The 7577-nt window shown below is 33.7% G+C and overlaps 1 pseudogene across 1 annotated transcript; it reads left to right on the plus strand.

Annotated features, from left to right (window-relative positions):
• The first annotated feature begins 1327 nt into the window (after window positions 1–1327).
• Window positions 1328–6633, plus strand: LOC143598856 (DNA topoisomerase 1 alpha-like; annotated as a pseudogene). Its single transcript, XR_013147197.1, has 15 exons — window positions 1328–2514; window positions 3145–3339; window positions 3420–3500; window positions 3575–3634; window positions 3738–3832; window positions 3923–4079; window positions 4154–4279; window positions 4367–4446; window positions 4551–4637; window positions 4715–4850; window positions 5775–5843; window positions 5924–6014; window positions 6100–6204; window positions 6295–6463; window positions 6527–6633. The product of XR_013147197.1 is annotated as a DNA topoisomerase 1 alpha-like (transcript).
• The last annotated feature ends 944 nt before the right edge of the window (window positions 6634–7577 follow it).

Raw genomic sequence — 7577 nt, forward strand, 5'->3', positions numbered from 1 at the left:
CTGCAACTGGTACGACCTCTGTTCTGTTTCATCCTTGTAATTTGGGTAACAAAATAGTTAAAAGTTCGAACCTTTAATAACACCAACGTTTTTTTTCAGCTTCAAACGTTGTCAATAGTTGTGGGTTTTGGAAATCGGAGGCTAATTTTGGAAAAGAAGGATAATTTGGTTGGTATAATGTTAAACCCAATTGAATGTGATGTGGGTTGCGAAATTAGATGCTAGTTTTGAATAACAAGTTTAATTTGGTTTTAAACTAGTTGAATGTGATTTGGGTTTTTGAAATCAGATGCTAATTGTGAAAAAGAAGGTTAATTTGATTAGGATAGTGTTAAACTAGTTGAATGTGATGTGGGTTTGTGAAATCGGATGCTATTTTTGAATAACAGGTTATTTGGTTAGGATAGTGTTAAACTAGTTATATGTGATACGGGTTTGTGAATTCGGATGCTAGTTTTGAAAAAAGAAGTTTAATTGAGCAGTTTAATGTAAACCTAATTAAATGTGATGTGGGTTTGTGAATTCGAATGCTAGTTTTAAAAAAAGAGGTTTAATGTAAACCTAATTGAATGTGATGTGGGTTTGGCTTTTTGTGCGGTTGGATTGTGAGAACTGAGAAGATATATTGTTTTTGTTTTTGATTGTTGGTTTGTGTGTTTTAGGATGAATTCTAGACATTTGTGCACTAATTAATGACCTAATTAGTGTTGGGAGACTAGCATTTATGTGTATGCTTTCGATTTCAAAATGTCGTTTTGTGAAAGTGAGTTTTGGATTCGATATAGGTATTTAATGATGCTGCTATTTATAGAGATGATAATGTTCTAAATTGAAGAAGCTTTTGTTAAGTTTGTTGAATGCGTGTTTCTAATTCTCTAGAATTATTAACGAAAATGAAAGCAAGTATTGATCTTTGCTTGTAATCTTTTGGCTGCAAAATGAAAGCAACTTTTGAATGGTTAATCTTTAGCATGAAATTTAGACATTTGGACACTAGTTAATGTAGTTAGTTGTCAGCTCAAAGCCTATCATATCACTCGGGAAATAGCATTTATGTGTATGCTTCCGATTTCGAATTGTCGTTTTGTGTAGATGAACCTTGGATTCAATTTAGGTATTGAATGTTGTTGCTATTTACAGAGACATAAATGGTCCAATCTGAAGGAGTTTTTGTTAAGTTTATTGCATGTGTGCTATTCTCTCTAAAATTAACATAATTGAAAGCAACTATTGATCATTTATTGTAATTTTTTGGCTGCAGAATTCATTGTACAAAATTCTTTTATTTGAAATTCAATATTTATTCACTTGAAGCTGCAAGTTTGAAATTCAATATTTATTCACTTGAAGCTGCAAATCCAAATTATTTGGAGATTTAAGTTGTGCATGACAACAACTTGACAGAAAATGAGTTATTCTTCTGATGAAGATGATAAGCCCTTGGTTTTCAAGAGGTCCTCAACTTCTGATAAAGTAAGGCCTATTACGCTACAAAAGTCGACTTCAGTCGTCAAGCAGGAGAAACCTTCCGCTTCCACTAAACCTCCTGCTAAACAAGCAAGCAACACCTATGAAGATGATAAGCCCTTGAATTTTAAAAGGTCCTCAACTGCTGATAAAGTAAGGCCTATTAGTCAACAAAAGTCAACTTCAATCGTTAAGCAGGAGAAACCTTCCACTTCCACTAAACCTCCTGCCAAACAAGCAAGCGACACGGAGGATTCTGAAGATGACAAACCTTTGAGTTCTAGAATCTCAGCCGTACCTCAAAGAAACTCCGACCATGTGATAAAAAGACCTGTTATAACTACATCTCAACGCCCAGGTGACAAACCTTTGAGTTCTAGAATCTCAACTGCGCCTCAAAGAAACTCCGACCATGTGGTAACAAGACCTGTTATAGCTACATCTCAACGCCCAAAGCCGCAAGTAAAAAATGAAGATTCTGATGATGAAAAACCGTTATCTTCAAAGTTCACATCTGTGGGACCTTCTGTCAAGAAAAGTGATGATTCTGATGATGATGATGATGATGATAAACCATTATCATCGAGAGTTGAGCAAAATGGTTTTATTTCAAAGGATAGTAATCAAATTAACAAAAAAACGGATGTTGGTTTGAATAAACGACCTTCAAATGATGAAAGACTATCGGGTCAGTCATCGGTTAAAAAGCCGAAGCTTTCTGATTCAGATGATGAGAATGATCATGTTCCTATATCTCAAAGAATGAAGAATCAAACAGCATCTGGTACTAAATCATCATCATCATCTATTAAACAAAAGGTGATTAAAGTTAATTCTTCATCAAAGAAAACTTTCAAGAAGTCAAAGAAAGTGGAGAAAAAGTCAAAATACTCAAAGTCGTCAAAGGTGCCCCCTGGATCCGGTGAAGGGAAAAAGTGGACAACATTGGTTCATAATGGTGTAATTTTTCCACCGCCATATCAGCCTCAAGGGGTCAAGATGCTTTACAAGGGAAAGCCTGTTGATTTGACTCCCGCACAAGAGGAGGTCAATATTTTCAATTCTTTATTTTTTTCATTGGCTTTTTTTCTTTTATGACCCATTTGTTTATAACGAGTCTACTGGGCGGTGTTATATATCTAATGGGTCAAGCAGGAAACATGTCAAATGGGCTGAAAGTAATGAAAACTTGACTTTAAAGCTTCAAAGCTTTAAATCTCCAAAGTTCGTATATTGAAAGATATTACTTTATTATTGTGATAGTATAAAGTTTTCTCATCACTGGTTACATATAAAAAGTTTAAAAACTTGTACAAGAAGTATTTTGGGTCAGTTATAGGCCTTAAACGAACTGAACGGACACGAACGAGTAAATTCATGCTTGTTCGTATGGTTCACGAACGTAAACAAACAACACAACTGGATATTGCTGAATGAACGTAATTGAGCAAACACCAATTAAAGGTAACCGTGAACCAAGACTAGACTTAATCGTAATAGGTGATGTTTTAATTTTATAAAACTAAGCTTAATTGTAATGGATCTAAAAATCTAAATGAATATACAAACTAACAAACGTAAATGAACTAACAAAAACGAACTTTCACAAACATAAATGAATGAACAAGACGCTGTGATTGCCATTTTCTAATATTGCATCGTTGTTCAATGTCACAGGTTGCAACTATGTTTGCAGTGATGTTAGATACTGATTACATGACTAAACCCATGTTCAAACAAAACTTCTGGAGCGATTGGCGGAAGTTACTAGGAAAAAACCACACGATTCAGAGTCTTGAAGACTGTGATTTCAAACCAATATACGATTGGCATCAGCGTGAAAAAGAGAAGAAAAAACAAATGAGTACCGAAGTAAGTTTTGATTAAATAACCATTAAAATTTTGTACAAAAAAGAAATGTGATAATTAAATTAAAAGCAAATGTGTGGCAGGAGAAGAAGGCTATGAAGGAAGAAAAGATGAAACTTGAGGAGAAATATATGTGGGCCATAGTTGATGGTGTCAAAGAGAAGGTAATATCCACTCTTATTTCGTATTTATTTAATTAATTAGTTAAGTATTTAATTAAGTAATACTAATGGTGCAGGTTGGAAACTTTCGAGTTGAGCCGCCCGGGTTATTTAGAGGTCGTGGGGAGCATCCCAAGGTGCCAATGACAACTTACCCCTCCTTTTTAAATGAAAGATTTTAGCTTTTAGGGCGTTTTTGACAACTAGTGCTAAATAATAATTATTTTTCTAAAATTGTAGATGGGAAAACTGAAGAAACGTATCCGTCCAAGTGACATTACAATTAATATTGGGAAGGGTGCCCCAATTCCAGAATGTCCAATTCCTGGTGAAAGGTTTGACTTTGACTTTTTTTTTTTTTTCATTTTTGTATCTTTATTCTGTTTGATTTTTTTCTGAAAACCTGGTGCATTAATGCTTGGCAGCTGGAAAGAAGTTAGGCATGATAATACTGTAACTTGGTTGGCTTATTGGTACGATCCAATAAATGGAAAGGATTTCAAGTACGTGTTTTTGGCTGCCAGCAGTGCGCTTAAGGGTCAAAGTGATATAAAAAAATACGAGAAAGCAAGGTCATTAAAGGCAAGTCAAAATAATGTTAAGATTATACTGTTATTGAAACAATTTAACTTTTGTAATCATATTTATTTTTATAGGAATATATAGAAGGCATCAGGAAAGCTTACACTAAAGATTTTGGAAATAAGGATGTGACCAAAAGACAGGTTGCGGTGGCTACATATCTTATTGATAAACTAGCACTCAGGGCAGGAAATGAGAAGGTCATTTTTGCCTTTTTATCTTTTAATTATCTTGAAAATGACATATAAGTTAATCAAAGGAATCATACTATGTATTTATTGTTGCAGGATGATGACGAAGCCGATACAGTCGGTTGTTGCACATTGAAAGTAGAAATGTTGAACCACAGCCTCCAAACATCCTGAAGGCATGGTTTTTTTTCTCATGCTACAACTTTAACAGAATTACATAACTTGATATTTTTTAAAAATATAGTTAAAAAATAAATGATGTTGTATGTTTTGATGCCAGTTTGACTTTCTTGTAAAGATTCCATACGATACCAGAACGAAGTTGAAGTCGAGCTTCCGGTATTTAAAGCAATCAACAGTTTCGAATAGGTCAGTTGACTTTATGTTAACTTTTTTCATTAGATTATTTCAAGCTCTTTTATTTTTTACTGAATTATAAATGAACAGGAAAGGCGGGTAATGAAGATCTTTTTGACAAGCTGGATACGAGTACGTTAAATGCTCATTTAAAGACACTCATGCCTGAGCTTACAGCTAAAGTTTTCCGTACATATAATGCATCCATCACATGGATGAAATGGTAACATGCATATACTAACTTTATTAATAATAATAATAATAATACCATTGTTGTGAAATCTAGGGTTGTCTTGGCCTGTACACGATCCGAACGTTCAGTGAATCGTTCGACAACAAGTTCGTTTATGTTCATTTATTTAATAAACAAACGGACACGAACAACATTTTTGTTCATTTAGTTAAACAAACGCACACGGATGAATGCTTTATTTGTTCATTTATGCTCGTGAAGGTTCACTTGTTCAGTAAATGAACGAACACAAACAACATTTTTTGTTAATAATTTTAAATGAACACACATGGACGAATGTCTCGTTAATTCATCTATGTTCGTTTATTTAATAACGAACGAACAATGTTTTTTTGTTTTTTTTTAAATTTTTTTTAAATGAACGCTTATGAACAAATGTCTTGCCCGTTCATTTATGTTCGTGAACGTTTATTTATGTTTGTTAGTGGACATTTGTATAAGTTCATTCGTGTTTATATTCATTTAAATCGTTTAGGCCTATTAACGTTTAGTCTAATTATATGAAATATGAAAATAAAGTATCACATATTAAATTTAGTCAACAACAACAGCCATACCCAGAAGATATCCTGCCAATAGCAATGCTATTAGTAGGGTCTGGAGAGAGTGGGAGGATAGAGAGGTTGCTTCCGATGAGACCCTCAGCTCCAAATTTAGTCAAGTTTTGTTAAATTTTTTAGGCTCAACAAATTGATGTTCACATTTACTTGTATTTGGTGTTCGCTCAAATTATATTCATTCAGTTAATTTCATGAACCGTTCTTATACTGCTAGCAAAAGTACATAAATGAACACAATTACAAGAATAAGAAGACTCTGCTCGTTTAATTGTTCATCCTCGATCGTTTGCTTGGCTAAAGTTAACTTTGGGTGTTATTTTTTCGCTGGTTGCAGTTAAATAAGGGCGTGAAGGGTGGGAGTGTTGCTGAAAATGTAGTCATATACAACCAAGCAAATAAGGAGGTTGAACTAATATCCTTTTATAAATTAGTTCATTTTATATTTACATCACCTAATATTAATTTCACGCATTATGTTTGTAGGTTGCAATTATTTGTAATCACCAACGTAGTGTTTCAAAGTCTCATAGTGCACAGATGATGAGATTGAATGAGAAAAATTGAAGAATTAAAGGTTACTCTTTGTTACCTTTCCTTAACTATAATCCGTGTTTGTTATATTTATTTCTTCACATAAACATGTTATTTTTTCATTGTAGGGTGTTTTAGAAGAATTGGAAACTGACTTGGCTCGTGCAAAGAAAGGGAAACCACCATTAAAGGGTTCTGATGGAAAGATAAAGAGGAATATGAAACCCTGAAGCGTAATGCCACTAAACTTTTTCGATCATAATTGCATATAATAATAATAATAATTCCTGATGATATTAATTATTTATAATTCACATGTGCAGATTACAGAAAAAGATTGATCAAACTCATGCAAAAATTGAGAAAATGGAACGTGATAAAGAAACCAAAGAAGATTTGAAAGCAGTTGCTTTGGGTACTTCAAAAATCAATTATCTTGATCCTAGAATAACCGTCGCATGGTGCAAGCGTAACGAAGTCCCCATCGAGAAGGTAAAATTACCTATTTACCCTTGTTTAAGAATTCTGAAACAGAATTATTTAAATTTGTTACAGATATTTAACAAGTCATTATTGGCAAAGTTTGGTTGGTCAATGGATGTGGAACCTAAATTCAGGTTTTGATATCTATACTAGTTCTAGGAGAGGAACTCTACTAGCCATTATATCGGTTTAATGTTCTGTTATATTTTATTTTATTTTTTTCATTTTTATTTTATGTACCGAATATTCGAGAAAAATTCATGTACCGTGTATGTTAAAGAAACTAAACTAATGAGCTACATGAACACGCGTTAAGTTTTATTTGCTTGTATTGTGTGATTTGAGTTGAGTTGAAAATCGAAGATGTGATACATTTTTGATGCTAAAACTTTTCATTGAAGCAAAGAATCCATTGCACTACTTTCCGATACGACTTCGTATTTCTTTTTGCTTCTATATATTGCATCTCCCTTCCTAATTTCTTATGAGTTTAGATGATGTGGTAACCCATTCTCTGTGCCCAATGCATTGAAATAACATGAGTAAGGTGCCATTTTCGTCGATGAGGTACGCTATCGATGTCGAGCCATACCTAGATTAACCATGTGATGTACGTTGAGACGAAACACAGTATGGTGCATTAATTAAGTCAATGTTGAAAGATTCAAGATCATGTGATGCATGGTTTGACAACACCATGAGCTAAAATATCCTAGTAAGTAATGAATTCTCTCATCAATGATCAATGGACTAGTATATGTTAGGTCCATGTCAATTTGTAGGCAATTTGATATACGTGCTTGATATTCCATCGAGTTAGTTTAGTACGAATGAGGTTGTGAGAGCATACACGGTCCGTCTCTCATCCCCATCTCTATAATTACACTAAAAAACACTGGATTTTTCTTTCATGTTCAATTAAATAATACTTTTTTATACCTTTATCGAGCTCCAAATAAAGGTCAACCACAACCTCAGGAAGCACATGAGATCCACAAATGTTTCCTGAACTTCAAGATTTGGACATCTTTGGCGCCATCGGATGGCTTTCCGAGGAGAGTTAAATTTCATTTTTTTAAAGTAAGTTGTGGTGTCATTCGTATTCCAGGCTTTTAATTATGTT

The sequence above is a fragment of the Bidens hawaiensis genome, unplaced genomic scaffold (assembly GCF_021521415.1).
Source record: "Bidens hawaiensis isolate Kalapana, Puna unplaced genomic scaffold, B.hawaiensis_p1.1 tig00050941_1, whole genome shotgun sequence".
Taxonomy (NCBI): Eukaryota; Viridiplantae; Streptophyta; class Magnoliopsida; order Asterales; family Asteraceae; genus Bidens; species Bidens hawaiensis.